The following is a 21,391-nucleotide window of genomic DNA, read 5'->3' as shown; positions in this document are numbered from 1 at the left end:
CTCAACTGCTTTGAGCTTTTCCAAAATCTGACACATTCTCTCCATCGACATTTGGGGACCGATATCTGAGGCCGTGATCAACCGACATTTGGGGCCGTTATGAATGGACTCTGGGAGGACAATTACACTCCAACATGACTAATCAGCCTATTGATTTTTCCTGAAATAGTTATTCTTTATCTAAAGTTGATCTTTCGTAAGGACATGGAAGAAGAATATTATATCATTATATCTTGAGCTTGTGTTAATCACTCCAATTTCTTCTCTTTGGTAGGAGATGACTTGGAGTACTTGTGCACATAGAAGTTGGAGAACAACAACAACAACGCGATCATGTAGTAGAAACGTGTATGCAAAAGAAAAAACAGTTAACTGGTTAGTCCATCTATGTCCAGTCTGCAGAAACAGAGTTCCACAACAGAAAAGAAGATACCTTGCAGAGAAATCTTGGATATGGAGCATATCTTTTAATACAATAGTAAACTTGAACCATTTTCAAACCAAATTGTAGCATTTGTATTTGTGTAAGATACCTAAGACAAAACAGGAAATATATATATATTTTTTATATTAATTTTAGTGTACGAAATGGTGCAAACCCAATATACTCTATTGACAGTAAGCTGATTGCCATAACTCTTACAAGACTATTGTCAGTTATTCAAAAAAGTAATAGAAAAAAGTTTACATTTCAGAACTTACTTTCCCCAAAAGAGGTATTTTCTTCGTAGTTTCTCTATGCCCCTTAGAATTGAGGAAATCAAATAATAGAAGTACATAATTACATGAACCGCTGAGTTCATTGCTGCATAGAAGTATGCTACACAGGCCAAAATGAAAACCAGGAGTTAAAGGAAGCTAAAACAATATTGCTTTTGTATCTATAAAAAAAATAATCACCGCTAAAGATTTCACTGGTTGGTAAAGATGTTGGAAGAAACTAGAGTTAATTCCAACTACCTGGAACCTACATTCAACAGAGATTTTAAATGTGGCTTCTAGAAACTGTTGACAAAGGGGCAAGCTTCTTCAGGAAGCCACCGCCCCAATTTCCAGAGCTTTCTCTTGATGTGTATAAATACATGATTAAAAACGAATGAAATCAAGTTATGAAGTTATTCAGTTCTAAGTTGTGTGTTCTGTTTGATAAGTCTCTGCTATCTCTGTCATGGTATCAGAGCTATATCTAAGTTGGTATCAGAGCAGTCTCTAATTTGGTATCAGAGCCGAGGGTTGCGGCAGAGTGCAGAGCTCAGGAGTAAGGGTTGGTAAAGAGCTGTGAGCTCAGTGAGTGTTAGTGAGCCGTGAGCTTGTAGTGAGGGTTTCCGCTGTGTCTAGTGTGTGAGGAAGAGCGAGCGTTGTGGAAGCGCCACCGTATGAGGATCTAGTGTGGCTTAAAGAACTGTTGTGCGTGTGCCACTAGGTGAGAGAGCCTGTTTTGTGCGTTTTTGAAGAACTATGTGGAAAGCCCGTTGTGCTATTGGAGTTGTGGTAGCTCTGGTATATGTTGTGAAGTCTCTGTGTGGAGCGCAAGTTGAAGCGCTGTTGTTGACAGTAGGAGCGCTGAATACTATTTGAGTGCTGTGGGAGTGTGTGGAGCCTAGAGGGCTGAGGAGAGCCGAGGTCGGCGCAAGTGTGCTGAGTGCCGATGAGTGCTGTGAGTGTTGTATTGATTATCTGTTGTGTTTTGAATATGCGTGAGTCTTTATTGTTTTCTGAAACTTGTGTGAAGCTGTGTGTTGAGGACGCATTGAGTCCTGTGTTGCCGGGCTGTTAGAGAACTGAGGTGAGCTACTTAGGGGAGGTCTTGGTGGTGTGAAGATCTCAAGGAGCGAGAGATTTGGTTTTCTTTGTGTGAATCTGGGACTGTTTTTGGTGGCTGCACATGGCCACGGATTGCATCCACTTGGCAACTTGGCCAGAGTTGGAGCTGTCGTGGCGTAATTTGTGTTCAAGGGACGAGGTGAGGGATTTGTGTTCATTGTTCGCGGGGCGGCCTTCGTTGTGCATGTTAAGATCTGGGAATCTGCTGAGTTCTTGTGTAGTGCACGTGCCCAAGGCGGGTGCCTGCTCGGAGCGCTGGCACGCAGGTTGCCTTAATTGACGGCAGATATAATAGGGAAGGAATCTGGTGTGGAGTGTGTCTGTCAGCGTGTGAATCTTCGTCATTGAAGGCCATCGAAAGGAGATCTGCTCCATCTCGAAACTGGAGAAGAAAAGCTTGTTGCAGCCAGCGTGGTCTCCGTGTGTGAAGTGGTGGATTGTGTGCCGCCTGGACGAGAATAGCAGTGGCTCTGTCTAGCGATTGGAGCCTGTGTGATTTAGTGGTGTGTAGGAGCCGTTGAGGCTTGTAAGCATCCGAGAGGGCTAAGATTTGTGAGGGTTGCCGATCTCACTGTTGGAAGAAATTGATCTGCTGCGTGTAGAGTCACAAAGTATATTTTGAAATCCTGCCTTGCATGTTGTATTGTGCCTTCTGATATGTTGTTGGTATGGCCTATTGTGTGGAACTAGTTGGTGTTGACTGTGGAGTAAAAGCTTGTGGCTTGGCATAGCGTGGCAGTTGAATTTTCTCAAATGGCAATAGTGGCAGAAGAAGATCTGAATCAGATAGAAGAATTTGAAGACACTGATGCAATACTGAAACGATTAATGCCAGTTTTGCCAATTTTCTCAGGTAAAAATTTTAAGCTTTGGGCAATTAAAATGGAAGGATTGCTTGGTTCAGTAGATTTATGGAAATTTGTCCAAGAAACTTCTATGAATTTGAATGATAAGTGTAGAAATGCAGTAGCATTGTTTCTCATCATATCAGCTTTAGATGAAAATATTTTGTCTAATATTTTGTACGAATTTGGTGAAATGCATAATGCAAAAATATTTTGGAATGTTCTTGAAATGAAATACAATATGGAGGGTAGTGAGAAAGCTGAAGTTGATGAAGGTGTTGTTGTTAAAAGTGATTGTGTTGAAAGCATCATAGTTGGGATTAAGGTTGAAAGTATGTCTTTAACTGACAATAGCGTAGCATGTGATAGTGAGGAAATTACCTGTGATGCAGAAACATATGAAATCAAATTTGATGACAATTATGTATCCCATGCTGAGTGGTTAAATATGATGCAAGAAAAGCATCTTATTGATGAGTTGTTGTTATGAAACCAACTCAAGAAAAGATAGAAAAGAAAGATCAACGCCTTAGAATTCAGCCTCTTCGAGGGGGCAACCTCCTTTACATTACATAAATGAACAATTCTTGGATGATACAAATGACAAAACCTCCTTTCTATATATAGGAGTCTAAGGAGTCACAATATAATCCAGCCGACCTAACAATAATAATATAAAGCCACAAAAATAACAATAGAGGGATTCTATGGGGCACAAAAATAACAATATGGGGGTAATAGGGGCACAACAATATAAATAAGGGGTATAACTACAATAGTAATGGGGTAATCACTAGTATTATAGGGACCCAACATGCCCCTCTCCTTCAAAAAAGTGTTGTCCTCAACGCTTGAGCAGTTTTGGATACTTCTGCATAAAATTCTCATCCTCCCATGTGGAATCTTCAGCGGATAAGTTCTTCCACTTGATAAGATACTCTGAAATTGATCGATTTCGTAGCTGTCGAGTTCTTGTTTCTGTGACTGCTTCCGGTTCCAATATAATTTTTCCTTCCTCGTCAAGTTCTAGCAATATTGTTTGAATTGGGAGCTTGTCGCCTATAACCTTCTTTAAACATGAAACATGGAAAACTGGGTGCAATCGAGAAGCTGCAGGAAGCTCCAATTTGTATGCCATAGTACCAATCTTTTCCAACACCTTGTACGGACCATAATACTTTGGTGATAATTTATTATCCTTCTTAGCTTTCTTTAGGGACATTTGCTTATATGGTTGTAGCCGTAGGAATACCCAATCACCTACATCAAAACTTCTTTCACTACGATGTTGATATGCCTGTTGTTTCATTCTATTTTGTGCCAACACGAGGTTATCCTTTAAGACTTGGAGGACTTGTTGTTGATGTTCAATGTGATGTTCCACTGCCTGAACCTTAGAATTTTCTCTTAAATATGATGTGATTGATGGTGGTTGGTACCCATAAAGTGCCATAAATGGGGTCATTTTTGTTGCTGTATGGAAGGAAGTGTTATACCACCATTCAGCCAGAGGCAACCATTTGACCCATTGTGTCTGTTTATCAGATACAAAGCAACGAAGATATCCTTCCAAACATTTGTTTACTATCTCAGTTTGCCCATCAGATTGAGGATGATAAGATGACCTATGAGCTAACTGAGTACCAAGACAAGAAAATAATTCTGTCCAAAAATTTCCAGTGAAAATGGGATCTCTGTCACTTACAATAATCTTTGGGTTTCCATGTAGCTTTTGAACTGTTTCCATAAATGCAGTAGAAACTGTACTGGCTTTAAATGGATGTGATAATGCACAAAAGTGTGCATACTTGGTAAGTCTGTCAACTACCACCATGATGACACTCTTTCCTTCAGACTTGGGTAAACCTGTGATAAAATCCATTGAAACCTCCTCCCAACGTTCGCTTGGAATGGATAAAGGTTGTAATAGACCCGGTGTCTTAATTGTTTCAACTTTATTTTGTTGGCAAACCAAACATTTCACCACAAACTTTTGAATATCTGATTTAAGGCCATCCCAAAAAAATTCCTTCTTAACCCTGTGGTAAGTTTTTAAAAATCCTGAGTGCCCTCCTAAGGGAGAAGTGTGCAATTCCATAAGAATCTTTTGTTTTAGCTGGGAATTCTTACAGAGGTATAAGCGATCTTTGTACCATAACGAATCACTTTTCCAGCTAAATGTATCAGAAGTACTGGAATCTTGTTGTAGCTTTTGAATAAGTGCCCACACTTCTTCGTCATTCTTCCATTCCTCCTTTGCTTCGTTTATCCAATCTGGTTGGATAATAGAAATGGCACACAACAATGCTTCCATATCCTCATCCTTTCTTGAGAGTGCATCTGCCACCACATTTTGCTTCCCTTTTTTGTAGATGATTTCAAAGTCATAACCCAACATCTTTGTGACCCACTTTTGTTGCTCTTCAGAGGATAATCTTTGTTCTAAAAAGTATTTAAGGCTATCATGATCCGTTTTTACCTTGAAGTGTCTTCCCATTAGGTAGGGTCGCCATTTCTTAAGTGCATGGAGTATTGCCAACATTTCTTCTCATAAATAGCTTTGCTTAAAAACTTTCCCTTGATTGGACGACTTTCAAAAGCAATGGGTCTTTCATCTTGCATTAGAACAGCACCAATTCCATTTCCTGAAGCATCACATTCCACAATAAAGGTTTTTGTGAAGTCCGGTGTAGCTAAGACTGGTGCTTGGCACATTGCCTCTTTAAGATGTTTAAAGGCCTTTGTTGCTTCCGGAGTCCATGAAAATGAATCTTTCTTCAATAATGTTGTTAGAGGTGTTGCTATTCTCCCATAATTCTTAACGAACTTGCGATAATACCCTGTCAACCCAAGAAATCCTCGCAGATGCTTTATGGATGTGGGAATTTTCCATTCCTTAATAGCTTTAATTTTGCTAGGGTCTACCTTAACTCCTTCATGAGATACTATATGACCCAAATATTCCACCTCCTGGACTCCAAAGAAACATTTGGATCTTTTTGCATATAATTGTTTCTCCTCCAATAGTTGTAGCACCTTGTCAACATGTTCAACATGATCCTTCCAAGACTTGCTGTAGATTAGTATATCATCAAAAAATACCAACACAAATTTTCTAAGGAATGGTTTGAAAATTGAATTCATCAAACCTTGAAATGTTGAAGGTGCATTGGTAAGGCCAAAAGGCATGACCAAAAATTCATAATGACCCTCATGAGTTCTAAATGCCGTTTTCGGAATGTCTTCAATCTTCATTCTGATTTGATGATATCCCGAACGAAGATCCAACTTGGTGAAGTAAATTGATCCATGCAATTCATCCAGTAATTCATCAATGACAGGAATGGGGAACTTATCTTTAACAGTGAGCTTGTTGAGCTCTCTATAATCTGGACACATGCGTCATGATCCATCCTTCTTGTGCACCAATACTACTGGAGCTGAGAAAGAACTTTGACTCGGTTGAATTATACCAGCCTCTAGCATTTCTGCAACCATACGTTCAATTTCACTTTTTTGGACATATGGATATCTGTACGGCCTGATGTTTGGAGGAACACTTCTTGGAATCAGATGAATAGCATGATCATGATCACGCATAGGTGGGAGACCTTTGGGAGTCTCAAATACCTTGGAATGATTGTCCAGGACTTTTTGGAGATCTGGAGAAATAGATGATTCCAATGTGGAAACATCTAGCGAACATAATTGTGCAATTACACCTCTTTGCTCCTTTTTTAGAAGCTTTGTCATGCCATTAGAGCTGATTATCTTTCCTGGTTTCCCTACAATACCCATTAATTCAACTTCCTTTCCTTCCACAGAAAATTTCATGAAAAGTTCTTGAAAATTAAAAGCTATTGTACCCAAGGATTGTAGCTATTGGACTCCTAGTACAACATCAGCACCTCCCATTGGAATGGAAAGCATTGGGCTAGTCAATACATATTCTCCCATGGATAGCTTGATATTATGGCACTTTCCAGAACAATTTATTGTTCCTCCATTTGCAATCATCACTTGACACTCTGGTGCTGGATATAAGAAGCAATTCAATTCTTTTGCTACCCTACAATGAATAAAATTGTGGGTGCTTCCTGAATCAATCAACACTATTACCTTTTTCTTCTTGATTTGTCCTTCTATCTTGATGGTTTGAGGAGTGGTAATTCCCGCCAATGCATTACAAGATATGATCGGATTTATTTGTTTTTCATCTAGGCTTTGTTCCTGGAATATATCCTCTTCTTTTGACCTTTCTTGCTCCTTTTCTTCTTCCTCTTCACAATCTATGTAGAATAATTTCTTCTCAGCACACTTATGACCTTTTGTGTATTTTCTATCACAATTGTAACAAAGCCCTTTTGCTCTTTTTTCTTCCAATTGTTGTGGTGTCAACCTTGTAGGTTGTGGAAGACTATGGGCAACAACACTTCCGTCTTTATAGTTGTGAATGGTATGCTTCCTAGTTGCCATAATTTTGCTTTCCATTTTTCTTGCTAACCTGAATGCCTTCTCTATTGAATCAGGTTCCCAAAGACGCACATCATGTTGGATATTATCCTTTAAAGACCCTATGAACACATCAATCCTATACTCCTCTGGAATATCTTTTACCCTTATGTTCAATTTTTGGAACTCCTCAATGTGCTCCATTATTGAACCCTTTTGTTTGAGACCTATCAATTGGCTAAAAAAAGTGTTGCTTTTTGTATCCTCATAATGTGCTATCGATTCTTCCGTAAAAATTGCCCAAGTGATAAATTGTTTACGAGAACAAAGCCATTGATACCATACAAACTGATTTGGTTCCAAATATAAAGTTGCCATACGTACCTTTTGTGTGTTTTGCACATTATTGAGATCGAAGAATTGCTCCATCTGTAATATCCATGTGGCGGGATCCCTGCCATCAAACTTCCTCATATCGATTTTTGGAATGTGGTGATTCTTCGATCCAACATTAGAGTCTATGGAATCATGATTAACATTTCTTTTGTTCTCATCATGAGTTTCCTTTACTACCTTTTCACCATTAGTAAGTATTTCTTGTAGAAAATTAGTCAAATCTGTCTTCAAATCTGCCATGCCTGTCTTCAAATTTGTGTTCAAATCTATCTTCAAATTGTCCATCTTAGCTTCCATGCCATTCATCTTAGCTTCCACGCCATTTATCTTAGCTTCCACGCCATTTATCTTAGTATCTGTTAACTTTTGTGAGCGTGACATTTGTTGCACTTGTTCTTGTAATTTTGATATATCATGTAGCATTTCTTCCTCTTCTTCATGAGTCATGCTAGAGCTTTCAGGTACCTTACTAGGTGTTTGCATTTTTTTTCCTCGGGGCATCAGTTACCGATAATAATGCTCTATTATGCCCTTTGAATTCCTTCAAAATAAATTTTCAAACCAAGCTTAAACAAAAATTTAAAAAAAATCTACACACCTTTTTTCACTTTGTAGGAGCTCGATATTGCCTCTGATGTATCTCTGTACTTTCCAATCATCTAGTTCTGAAATTATGACCTGTAGTAGCTCTCTGTGTCCTCTTTCCAATGCCACAAGTCTGACCCAAATTGGATTCTCCAAGGAAGAGTTATGCGAAATCTCCCACAGTGACTTGATTATAGACTAGTTCAGTAGAGCTAACTTGTACGACGTGCCGCGAGTCACTGTTTCGACCTTTGGATCTGAAAAACACCCACAAGAAACTACAGTCCGTCCTCTTTCTGTACCTTCTTACGAAACTTCAATCCGATCCCCAGAGAGAAAGTTATGACGATTTTCCTCAGGTCACCTATTTTGAATGTAATTCAGGAGTCTGCAAAAAGACCAACTTCCTCAGATCATATCTCCGCAAATATCGCGCGAAAAGCTCTGAAATTCAGACCCAAGATTCAGCGCGATTTCTTCTCAAATGGGTTTTTTTTTGCGACTTCTGAAACGTCACAAAAAAAAAAGTTATAGCGAAAATGCCACGATGACCTGTTTGGAGCAGCAAAACCCTAGAATCCAAAGCTCTGATACCAAATGTTATGAAACCAGCTCAAGAAAAGATAGAAAAGAAAGATCAATGCCTTAGAATTCAGCCTCTTCGAGGGGGAAACCTCCTTTACATTACATAAATGAACAATTCTTGGATGATACAAATGACAAAACCTCCTTTCTATATATAGGAGTCTAAGGAGTCACAATATAATCCAGCCGACCTAACAATAATAATATAAAGCCACAAAAATAACAATAGAGGGATTCTATGGGGCATAGAAATAACAATATGGGGGTAATAGGGGCACAACAATATAAATAAGGGGTATAACTACAATAGTAATGGGGTAATCACTAGTATTATAGGGACCCAACAGTTGTTGTTTGGTGAGAAGAGTTGCCTACCTCCATATACAAATCAAATGCAGGATAACATGTTTGCAGCAATAGAATTGGCGAAAGAGGTTGAAGACATTAATCAACCAACTATGTCAGCAAAGAAAAATGAAGGAAGCAAAGCTCTTTCCAAAGAGCATGATGTTAAAAATCAATATGGTTTTGTTTATGAATCTAACATTGTTTTTAAGTTTGCAGATATTGACAATTAGGAAGAAGCAACAAAACTTGAAGAAATTGCAAGCATTAAGGACAAGCATAAGTCCCAAGACCCTGCAGCAATATTGAATGCAAAGAATGTTAATCCGCAATCAAGAAAGGAGAAATTCAATCACCATCTTATGACAATAAAGGTGAAGATGAAACTGCATCAACAAAGGAAAAGGAACAAGCGTGGACCCTTTAATAAGAAGGCAAAAATGAAATGTTTTGTTGTAAGCCTAGCTAAGACTTAGACCAGCAGACACAACAATTAAGAGTATAGTGTCTTGTTTATTGTACTAAGAGTATGTTTGTTATATAGTTGGAATTAAGGGGGAGTGTTGGAAGAAACTAGAGTTAATTCCAACTACCTGGAACCTACATTCAACAAAGATTTTAAATGCGGCTTCTAGAAACTGTTGAGAAAGGGGCAAGCTTCTTCAGGAAGCCACCGCCCCAATCTCCAGAGCTTTCTCTTGATGTGTATAAATACATGATTAAATAATGAATTAAACCAAGTTATGAAGTTGTTCAGTTCTAAGTTGTGTGTTCTGTTTGATAAGTCTTTGCTCTCTCTGTCATGGTATCAGAGTTATATCTAAGTTGGTATTAGAGCAGTCTCTAAGTAAAGAGGGTGTAATGACATTCGTGCCAATTCCCCCAAGAGGGTGGTATGTTTCATGCCATGAAATAACAGGGTGTCATGGATGTTAAATCGGTTAACAATAGTTGGAGTCTTTAGATGAAACATGATCATCTTCCAACAAAAATTAAGAGAAAAATATTAAATGGTGATAGTGGCAAGTGTCGAGAAATTACCATCCCCTCCCAGTGCATGATGGGCAATGATCCACCAAATAATAGCTCTAGAAACATGGTGTTACACATGAAGAACAGTGATTTGATGAACATTTCGCTTTAAGACCATTATTATCTGGAAACAAAAAACTCAATCCATAACCAGTGCATTTAAATATTTGAGACACTGAGAATGTTTTAGATATTCTATTGAAATTAAATCTACCTAGAAAGTCTTAAAGAAAAAAAATCTATCTAGAAAGTCCTAAAGAAAAAAATGGAGAACAAGAATAGCCAAGCTAATTCGAGGACAAAGGACAACAATCCAAATTAGAAAGATCCACGGTGCACAATAATCTCACAATGTCAATGAGCTCAAAAAGTTTGCAGATGTAGAAAAGGTAGATGAAGTACGCCATCTGAAAATTCAAAACCCAAGATTAGCAGCAAAGGAAATCTTATGGATAAAACAAATTAGCGAACAAGGGATAAACTGCACAAAAACATTTGTAAGAGTGATACAAATAATGACTAATGAAATTTTAGAAACATGGTTAGCAGCACAATTCAAGCAACATCAGAAAATACGAGACTAGTGGGCAGAGGATTTGGTGGAAGGGCAACAAAAAATCAACTAGGACCAAAAACTGTAGGGTGTGGACCATGACATCATGGCCATGAAGGTTAGCAATTTCATTTGCACCTAGAATCTGAATGCCACTAAAGACTTGAAAGAGGAATTGAAGCAGGAGCATGCTAAGTCAACCTGCTTTCTTTAATCTGCATTATTATGGTCTCTATCCTGCCTTGCTTTAATAATATTAATAAGATTTTAGGATGATGAAAGACACATGGCTTATGTTCGTACCTTCAAGGCGGGGCTAAATCTCATAATGTTTTCAGTTAGGAACCCAATGCATATGCTATCTTCTGTAAAGACAATCTGAACTTAATGGCGCAAATTTGTACAAAATCCAAACACATATGCAAGTGTCATTAGAAATACTTACGACGTTTCCTTTGCAGCATCTGATGCAAATCCTAGTCATAGCCTCTCTTGTCTTCTCATTTGACACAATAAATAATCAATCTTCAATTTTGTTAACTTTGACTCTTTCCTGGCTAACACACCTTTGCTTCTTTCACGGCTAACACACCTTTGCTATGACTTGCACAATTAATCTTATTCACTTTTCTTTTATGTACACACATCATATTCATATATCTACATTGACGTTTTTAATTTATTATGTCTGTGGGGGGACATATATGATCTATTTTGAGAATACCCAATTGAAATTTGTTTTTGATGTTAACTTTATATATAGAGATTTTTTATTTTTTTGAATAATGCTTTTTTTGAATCTTATTAGATGGTTGAGAAGAAATGTTAGAATCACCATTTGAGCCCTACATGGGACAACGTAAGTATCACTGTGCAGTGTGAAGGCAATGTGTAAGTATGTCCATACCTCTTAAAATAAAAATAAAATATTCTTAATATAGAAAAGCAACGTCTCTATATGACCTAATATAATTTCATGTAAAGTAAAAATATATTAGTAAGATATTTAGACCTTATACTTTTCAAAAATATTTTAACACATGATATCAACTTCATATATAACAAAACAATAGTTTAATACGCACTAATAAAATGACTCAATACACATTTAATCTCTATACCATTCAAAAATACAATTTAAACAATAAAAAATTACACATTTTTTACACGTGAAAAAATTTGATCCATTTAAACTCATGTTAGATCCTTGGTTAAAATAGATCTATACTAATATATATTTACACCAAAATAATATTCTGTTTTGAAATTCTTTAACATCCACTTTTATCTACATTTTATTTTCAACCAACACCTATCATTATTTATTTTCCTCCATTTGTTCGATCAAACAACTGTCATTGTTTTCCACCAGTATGCGTTGACCATGCTCCATCTTCATGATATCGTTCATTCCAAGCCGATCCGTTACTAAATCTGAAAAGTAGGATCTGTCACAGACCCGCCATTTCTAAAGGACTGCCGCCGTGAATGGACCAAGGGGAGTCCTCAAAAGCGTCCTAAACGGTGAAATGTTTCAGATGGTTGAAGTTGCAGCAACATGTGTACGTCACCCACTTACAACAACTTCACGGGCTCCTTTTCTTCCCTCGGCTTTCTCTTATTTTTTTTAATAACCACTGGCTCCATGTCGCAGTTGTATAACGTGACTTTTTGAAAGCTTTTTCGGAGGGTTTTTCCGGTCGAAATCCGGCAGGAATTTATTGGAATCGCAGGTTTGATATCTAGTTTCTGCACAATGAAAGAGTCCCAGGGGTTTTTCAGGGTGCTGAATCCAAATATGCAGTTAAAAAACAATTTTAACTTTAACAAATCAAGATTTAACCTCAATTTTTTCCCCGGATTCCGTCACCGAAATCTCCAAAAAATCATTAACTCCCTCCATGTCTACGGCCTCCTCTTATTTCTTGTCAGCTGACATATATATGTATTCATCCCGTGAAAAGGCAATATTAAAGCTCTTCACCCTGCATTGTCAGTCCACTTATTTACAGCAGTAAATATAAATACTATCCAAAAGGAATAATGTTAGATTTAAATAGTTTCGTGTCGGTGCTATCTACCCGGCTGGATTTCTCGATTTTTGTGTAAAACCAGACCAATCAATAAATACGTATTATTAAATAAACAACTCTGGAATAATTCAAGAAACGCTGTAACATTTTTCAAAATTTACTACCAGAAATACAAAAATTAGTGTAGGTGAATGGTGTTTAAAATTTTAAAATTCATAAAAATTAACTAAGTTATAATTTTATTTTAAATTATGAATAATATTTTTATCTATGGAAATTTGTTTTTTTAATAGGTTTTTTTATTTATAGAAATTTGTTTTACTCTAATTTATAATAGGCTTTGTTATCATGTTATCGGTCAATATCATAGCTTATCAATACCGCATATTCAAAAAACCATAACTTATATTTATGACATCGCTGAATTTAGGCTGATCCATATCAAGTTTATTAAGAAGAGTTTTTGGCGTAAATCACATCATAATTTATTTGTCGATGCACAAGTGTCGTTCAGGACAAGTTGAAGAACCAGATCATGGTGCAGGTAAAATAGAGAGCGCAAATAATTCAACGACAATATTTGACCAGGAAACGGCTACATTGGTTGTTTCCTGGTCCAATATAGCCATGGAATATTCTGCTCTCTCTATTTAACCTCCAACCATGATCTGGTTCTTCAACTTGTCCTGACTATGAACCACACTTGTTGGTTCGAAACTCGTTGACAAATGGATTATGATGTAATTTTAGCGGAAAACTCTTCTCAATAATCTATGACATTCTTTAAATTAATCAATTTAGTTTAAAAGGTAAGACCAAGATAACCATTTTAAAAACAAATTTAAACTAAAAACTAAAAAAACTAAAAAAAGGTTAAAATTTCAATTAATTTATGCCATGTCCATAAGACTTTTAGTATTTTTAGTTTAATTATCAATAATTATTAGAAAATTAGTAGATTTAACCTTCACAAAAGATTTCCTAATAATATATATATATATATTGTTTAGCATATATTAATTTTTTTCATACTTAATAATAATATTAAAGCAACAATATATATTAAATAACTCATAAATGTTGATATAAATCAATTCATAATAAACATTAAAACATTTAGACATCTCAAATTACTAAATTTTAAAAAATATATAAAATTTCATTAAATTATAATTTTCTATTATTATTCTTTATAACAATAATAATTTATATATATATATATATATAAATTATCACTTAGTTTGGTTTCTATGGAAAAATGTATTATTATTATTATTATTAACAACTTACCCCGCGGTCGGACGGCTTGCCGCCTCCCCACCCAGGTTCAAACCCCTCGATGCATGTTTCCAGATGCTCCAGCAGTTTATATGTTGATCATCTTGCTCCGCTGCATGTATTGTACAATCACGCTTCTGTAAATATGTATTCATTGCGAATTCAATCTCACTTCTATAAATATATGTAAATTGTGAATTTGGGGTTAATACAGCTTCTTCTAAAGGGACTCACCCCCTCTCAGTGTAATATATATATATATATATATATACACCACGCAATGGCTAGGGCTTTTGAGGTTTTTGGTTTCCGTCGTGTCGTCGACATTTTTCTGAATATTCTACGTCTGGCATCGCCATGGGTGGGTGAAGGGTCTGACGATGGAAGTTCCTATTTCGTATCCTATAACATAGTAAATGCCCCCTGAAATGGGGCCGATATAACACCATATAACACGCCGCGCGGTGATGAGAGAGGAAAAATACGCGTGACATGTTATATAGTGTTATATCGACCCCATATCAGAAGGCATTTACTATGCTATAGGATACGAAATAGGAACCGCCGTCTGAGGACACTTCGGAGAGCATATACCGGCACGTTCTGACGCTGTGGAATACCGCTGACCTCGTGGAATTAATGCATCACGTGCAATCAGGAATACCGCTGACCTACTGGCCCCCACTACGGACTTCTCCTAGATGTTTCGTCCATTTCTCATTGCGAAATTTAACATTCAAGAGAGACAGGCTTTGCAACCACTCACAACCTAAAACACAGTGCATAAAGTCACAACCGAAACAAGGTATGGTCTTCCTGAAGTAGATATACTCGTTATCCAGGTTTTGTCTCGAATTATAATGTTGGAATTATAAAACAACATAAAAAAAATGCTTTTCAAACTATTTAAAGCGCCTGATTTGAAATGCAGGGAGGCATGAAAAGAAGTTTATGGTCTTGTTTATTTGTAATTTCCAAAACCTTGGAATTAGAAGTCAACTTAAAAGTACATGCTTTATTTTATTATCCAGAAGAACATAATCTATAATCTAAATTGGAAATGGAATTCAAATTTAATCTATAATCTAAATGGAATTCAATTTTTTTTTAATAATTTACCTATGTAATCTTGCTATCCTTAGATATTTCCTTCTTGATATAGTGATATGGTAGAACTCAAATGTTTTAAAGTAAATGCAATATACACATTAGGGAAATCTCAACTAAAAAGATTTGCTTCAAATTCTTCGCAATTTGTAATACAAAGACTTTGGATTTGCTAATCATCGAAGTTCTTCCAATTTGTAACACAACGATCGGAATTCTTGGATTTGCGGAGGTTTATATTCCATATGGCATTCAATAACAATGAAAGCTATGGAAAAATAAATTAACAACCAAAGCTATAAGATTTCAGAGAAATTTTTAATTCTGAATAATGAATTTGCAGATAGTAATTAACAGATAGATTTTATTTAAAAAGAAGCACAGTTAGTATAAGTTCTTCTTTGAAGGTAATATTTTTGAAAAAGTAAATGAATACAAGTATCTTAGGATTGATTTCAACAACAAGGGGTAGAAAGAAGAAAATTTTAGGAGGGTGGAAAGTATTATATGCTCTTCAAAACAGATGAAGAGAGGAAAATTTTAGGAGGGTGGAAAGTATTATATGCTCTTCAAAACAGATGAAGAGAGGTAGAGTTGTGGGATTGGAAAATGATTAAAGTGCTTTTTGGGCTCCTAGTTTGTCTAGTGATATATATAGGTTTGAACTGTGGGTTAGCAACATCCCTGTCTCAAAGTGGAAGCAAATTGAGAAAATCCAAAAACGTTTGATCATGAGCAAGTTCATTCCTTATGAGATAATGTTGAGTGAAACATGAGCAACTCCCATCGAAGCAATTGCTATGGTGCGTCTCATACGGTACCTACAAAGAATTGAGCAAATAGGAATGAGTGAAAGAAGAAAATCATGGATGAGACAAAACAATAAATGGATGCAAAAATGAAATATTTACCTCAATGCATGTCCCACAAATAACAAGGAGTTAAAGAGTTTTGTTATGGAGAAGTTTCATAAGCCTCTATGGGGAAAATAGTTGGGTAGAAAGAAGTACTATGTTTAGGAATTCAACCCCACTTGTGATCTCCAACAAAAAGAGTACATTGGAGCTAGCATTCCATGGAAAGAAAAGATTCTTATTGCTCAATTAAGAACTAACTCGCATAAACTACTATACAAAACAGGTTGGTGGAAAAGACCTAAAGAAGCTTGGGAATAATGGGTGTGTGCTTTTTGCACCTTTGGGGCAGTGGAATTGGAAAAACATTTCATTTTGGAATGTGATGCTTATCAGAGATGGTTACAACAATATGTTAACATTGGGTCCTTGACATTGTCTTTTTAGTGATGGAATTGATAGAAAGCTAGGTAAACTCATCATTAATTTGAATAATAAAAAGATTAAATAGAAAAAGGTAAAAAACTTGAAGCCTGTGGTCCCATAGGCTATTTCTACTTTCGTGGAAGTTAAAATTTCATTAATTCATATATTTTCTTATATATATATATATATATATATATATTTTTTTTTTTTTTTTCTCTAGACTACATGACTATCATACATTCATCCAGGAAGAATATGTTAATAGAGTGCATGGCTATCATATTTTAAATTGCAATATTTGCAAACCTCAAGGACATTTGGTGCATACATGGCTTGTTTAATTTTGTGGAACATTTACTCAGGACATTTATCAAGCACATTTATTATATTTTTTATATAATAGATCCAAATCTTACAATCCACTTGCTCTTTTATTGAATAACTTTACCCTTTAATAATTACTTTACATAATTATTTTACTTATAATTTTATTTATATATATTTTTCCAATAATAAATTGATTTTTTTTAATATAAAATAAATAAATAAAATGTGTTTATGAATTAATTCAAATGGTGTTCTCAACCATTCCATTTACTAACACTGGAGTGAGCTTTTGTAAATTTTAATAGTCACATTAGTTTACGGAGGTGGGAGCTACTAACCAAGGAGTACATTTTCATAAACTTTGACAGTTCTTTATCCCACAAATAACAAGGTCTCATATAATGTCTGGTTGATAGTGAATTTAAAAATATATTATTGTTATTGATAATAATTTTGTATTTCTTGGTTTTGTAGTGGGAGGACTGAGTTGTTGGTACATTTTCATAAACTTTGACAGTTCTTTATCCCACAAATAACAAGGTCTCATATAATGTCTGGTTGATAGTGAATTTAAAAATATATTATTGTTATTGATAATAATTTTGTATTTCTTGGTTTTGTAGTGGGAGGACTGAGTTGTTGGTACATTGGAATATTACCCCCTCTACCGGGTTTGTGGGGAGACATATTTGACTCATTGTGATAAGGCTCAAGGAGTCAGCTCCCCCACCCACGAAGTCTTGGCTCTTGCTAAGTCATAAATTCTGGTATATCTGAGTTATGGGCTATCCTCTTGGTGTTATAGTGTTGGGTATACTCTTGATGTTATAGTGGCTAGGTTTGATTACTCCAACCAATTCATAATGGTAAACAAATAATTAAACTGTATTCTTATAATTAATTAATTTGGAAAAGATTTATTTTACTAGATAATAATAATAAACAAGGATCAAATCTTTCAAGATGCAAACCTCTTTTTTATTACAAAACTTGAGGAAATATTTGTAACTTGAGGAATTTGATCCCTCTTGACATTTATAAATTAGAAGTTAAGATGAATCTACCCTGGTTTTTAATAATATTATTTATATTTATAAGAATTTCATATCATTTCTATTTTTAATTTTACTAAAACCATGATAATACATATATACGAGGCATTTTTTTTAATATGTTTTATAATTTTTTTAAATTTAATATTTTGATGATATGCATAGCATTGATGGTCTATAGTCCCAAGGGTTAGCTTATTTGGTCAAGTTCCCGTTACTAAAGTACCTTGCCAATGGGAGGTCACGAAGTCAATTCTCCTCGACACCCTCGTGGTTAGCCTCCTACTAGCTTGGCCAATAGGATGTGATCCCTTCGGGTTGATCTGCTCGAATTTTCCATGGGTAAAAAAAGAAAAAGAACATTGATGATATATATGTGTGTGTGTGTGTGTGTTGATTGGAGTTATCTCAGGTGACAAATGATTGTTATCTTCTCCACCTAGGTTCAAATCCTTGTTAGTGACATTATAAACTATACTACCTCGATAAATATTGTTGTAATGACGTAGTACCTATAAATTTTGTTATATTGAATTTGAGTTCTGAAAATGAATCATTATTTTAATTTATATATTCAAATGGATCTTGATATAATGAAAAGATTTATCTTTATTATTTTTTATTTAATCAATTAAAATTTCAAAACATTTTTTGGTAAGTCAAAAGTTTTCTAATAAGAGAAAGATTACATCACTGTCCACAACTTTCAAAAGATTATACCAACCTAACTCTTACCAAATTTGTTGGCGAGTATGTGATTTACCAGAGTTTTCACATTAGACAAAATTAACTGTGCCATCCAAAACAAAAGATCTATGAATGACAAAAAAAATAGTAGATTCATAAAACAACAGGTAGCCATCTAAGAGTCAGATGAGGTTATTGGAGTAGGGTTCTCTAGTCTAGTGCCAGGGAGAATTAAAAGCTTGAATTCACACTGTATGTGCTTCTCCATGTGTGCTAGGCGAGCATCCATGCGATCAAGGATGTCTTGCATTCTCGACTAGTTCTGATGTAGATCATTCAGAAAACACATGATTTCATTTCTATCATCATGTTTTTCCATGAGAACTTGTCCCAATAGAGACGTCAACTACCATTGAAGGGTGACCAAATGCATATACTTATTTCGCCTCCCCCTAGTGTGCCTAGGTTCCAGGAGCTAATGAGAAACTTCATCCATGAGCTTCAAATTTGAAAGATGATTTTCTTTTCCTGCTAACATTCGTTTCAAGCTGATGGATGTCAGCTTGAGTGTTGGGAGAGTTTGTAGCTTGGTAAGCAATGGTCATGAGCTTTAGAGTGAGGCCTACTAGTTTGGCCATGCTCCCCAACACTTCATCGGTTACGACAACACTATCGAGGCATGGTGAGCAAGCTAGTCCACAAAACGATATAGTCCCCAAGAAGACCGTGAGTGTAATTCCCCCATAACCTAGACCTAACAAACTCCACGGGGAATAACAAAGTAGTCCGACTACATACAGGGAACTTGCACCCCCCCCCCCTTTCCATAATACCCCAGGGCCAATAAATCCTCCCAAGGTTAATCCAAGAGAGGAGATGAAAACCAAGAATCACACCACAACCAACCAAAATGAAAAACTAGAGCAGACAAAGCCAGAAGCACATAATTACCTCATCTATCGACCTAGAGGAATTGAAGGCGCCCTACCACAAACCAACACTTGATTGGAGTGCCTTCGAATTAATCCAATCCAAGCTAAGTGATGTGTAAGAGTTATTTATCTTCTCCAAGGTAGAAGCCTTGGCTTGTCGGTCTTCCTCATTGTAAAAGTTTGGGCCTTGAGCTTCCAAAAAGGGAAGGGTTTTTCTTTTGTGAGGCTTCTCTGATAGATAGCTTCTAGCTTGCTTTCCCTAGCTAATGATGCCCACTATAAATTGTCACTCATTCTAGCAATTTTCAATAGAATAACTGAGAAAGAGGCTTGTAGGGTTGCTTGTAAAACCCCTTGCGGCCCTTGGATAACTCACACAAATTTCATAAGCAAACACCTTGAAGAAGGATTGAGAGAAATTTAAATGGTCGAGGCATCATAAATTCCAATGAGATCTCATGTATGGTGCATGGGGGGCATGCCACACCACCCCTTCATTATTTTTGGGAGTTAGTGGGGTGGCGGGTGCCCCGATCTCCATTTTCGTTAGTTCTTCCACCCCTACTCAATTGGGTTTTAAAAATAAATATTAAATATTTATAGATTTTTTTTTCCCCTGGAAAAATCGTAATCTTTCATTAATATTGAAAAATTACATGTTGTAGATGCCTTCTGGCATATGCTGTAAACAAATGTAAAAAATGGTGCTTAAAAAAGATGCAATGATCCGTCATCACCACGCAGGGTGTACGAAATCAAGAAATAAGCATGTTATGCAGATATGATTATGTACATGTGGGGGAAAGTCAGAGTTTTCACCCCTTTTTCTTCTCAACTTTTTTCCAAATCCCCTGTGACTCTGTTGGACTTATGAGTGCAAGTGCAGATTCAACCACAGGTTGTGGATTGTCTTTATTAGAGTCTGACGAGTCTGATATGTGTTGTCTTTTGTTTCTGCCCATGTTCATAGTATCTGTTAAACTTTCCAGTGTTGTATCTATCTGCTCCTGTGGTATTTTGTCTTCCGCTGTTGGTTCTTTTTTCATCTGATTGGGCTGGTTGGGGTTTGTAAACTCCATCTCTTCTTCCTCCTCGTCATCTGAAGCAGGTGGGGGAAATTGCCATCCCTTCACTTGTTTTTCTGTTTTCTTCTTTCTTCGATTGTCTTTTTTCGCTGCTGGACACGTGCTTTGTAGGTGTCCTGTTTGTCTACATATTCGACATCTGAAAGCAGTATTTTCGAAGTCTAGATCCTGTGTCCAGCTCCTCTATCTATGCTTCAGTTGAATCTGGTCTGGCAGGCCTTTGTTGAGGTCTACTTCCACACATATCCGTGCAAAAGTGTAAATTCGTTCCTCCACTCGCTGGGTATCCCATTTGATGTAGTGTCCAATGGTATTTCCAATTCCAGCTAGTACTTGATCAGTCCAGAGATGTATTGGGAGGTTGTGTAGTCGCACCCAAACTGGCATTTTGGTAACAACCATTGTATTTGTGTCAAATTCCTGAAACCAAGGTGTGATGAAAAGTCCTGTGGATCCCCAGAACCAAGGTCCTTCCTGTATTACTGTGTCCCTGTCAATTGCTGATAAGAATTTTACTATGAAAAATCCTTTGGAGCAGAGGTGTATTTCGCATTGCATGGTCCAGTTCGTGAAGATCCACTGGAATAAATCCATTGGTTTGGGCCAAAAGATGTTAAATCTGCATATTATTGCTTGCCTTTCGTAAGTAGTACAGTGCTCCTCTATTTCTGGTGTGTCTATGTTATATTCTGGGGTATGATCCAGCTGTTCCACAATATATGGTCTGGCATCCATACCTGTTTGATTTGGTGTTGTTCCTTCTGTGTTTTTCCCTTGTAGGATGTTTTTGAAGGAAATGTTACCTGGTTTTTTCCCTGCACCTGTACCACTCCCTTCAGCTCTGTTATTATTCCTGCCATTGACGGATGCTCCCCCTCTTATTCTCAGATTGAGTATGATTGTTGACAGGGGTTCAATTTGGTATTCCCAGAGATATTTTGTATCTTGAAGCGCTCTGCCCTCATATATCAGATTTTGTGATCTGATGGGGAA

At 36.4% G+C, this 21,391-nt stretch overlaps 1 pseudogene; it reads right to left on the bottom strand.

Moving 5' to 3' along the window:
- Positions 1–248: 248 nt before the first annotated feature.
- LOC149142499 (uncharacterized) lies at positions 249–20,392 on the bottom strand (annotated as a pseudogene).
- Between the last annotated feature and the right edge of the window lie 999 nt (positions 20,393–21,391).

The sequence above is a fragment of the Pinus tabuliformis genome, chromosome X (genome assembly GCF_031772625.1).
Source record: "Pinus tabuliformis cultivar Carrire ecotype Pingquan chromosome X, CPIR1, whole genome shotgun sequence".
Lineage (NCBI taxonomy): Eukaryota > Viridiplantae > Streptophyta > Pinopsida > Pinales > Pinaceae > Pinus > Pinus tabuliformis.
Note: the sequence above shows the minus strand (reverse complement) of the source record. Positions and strands in the feature narration are given on the sequence as shown.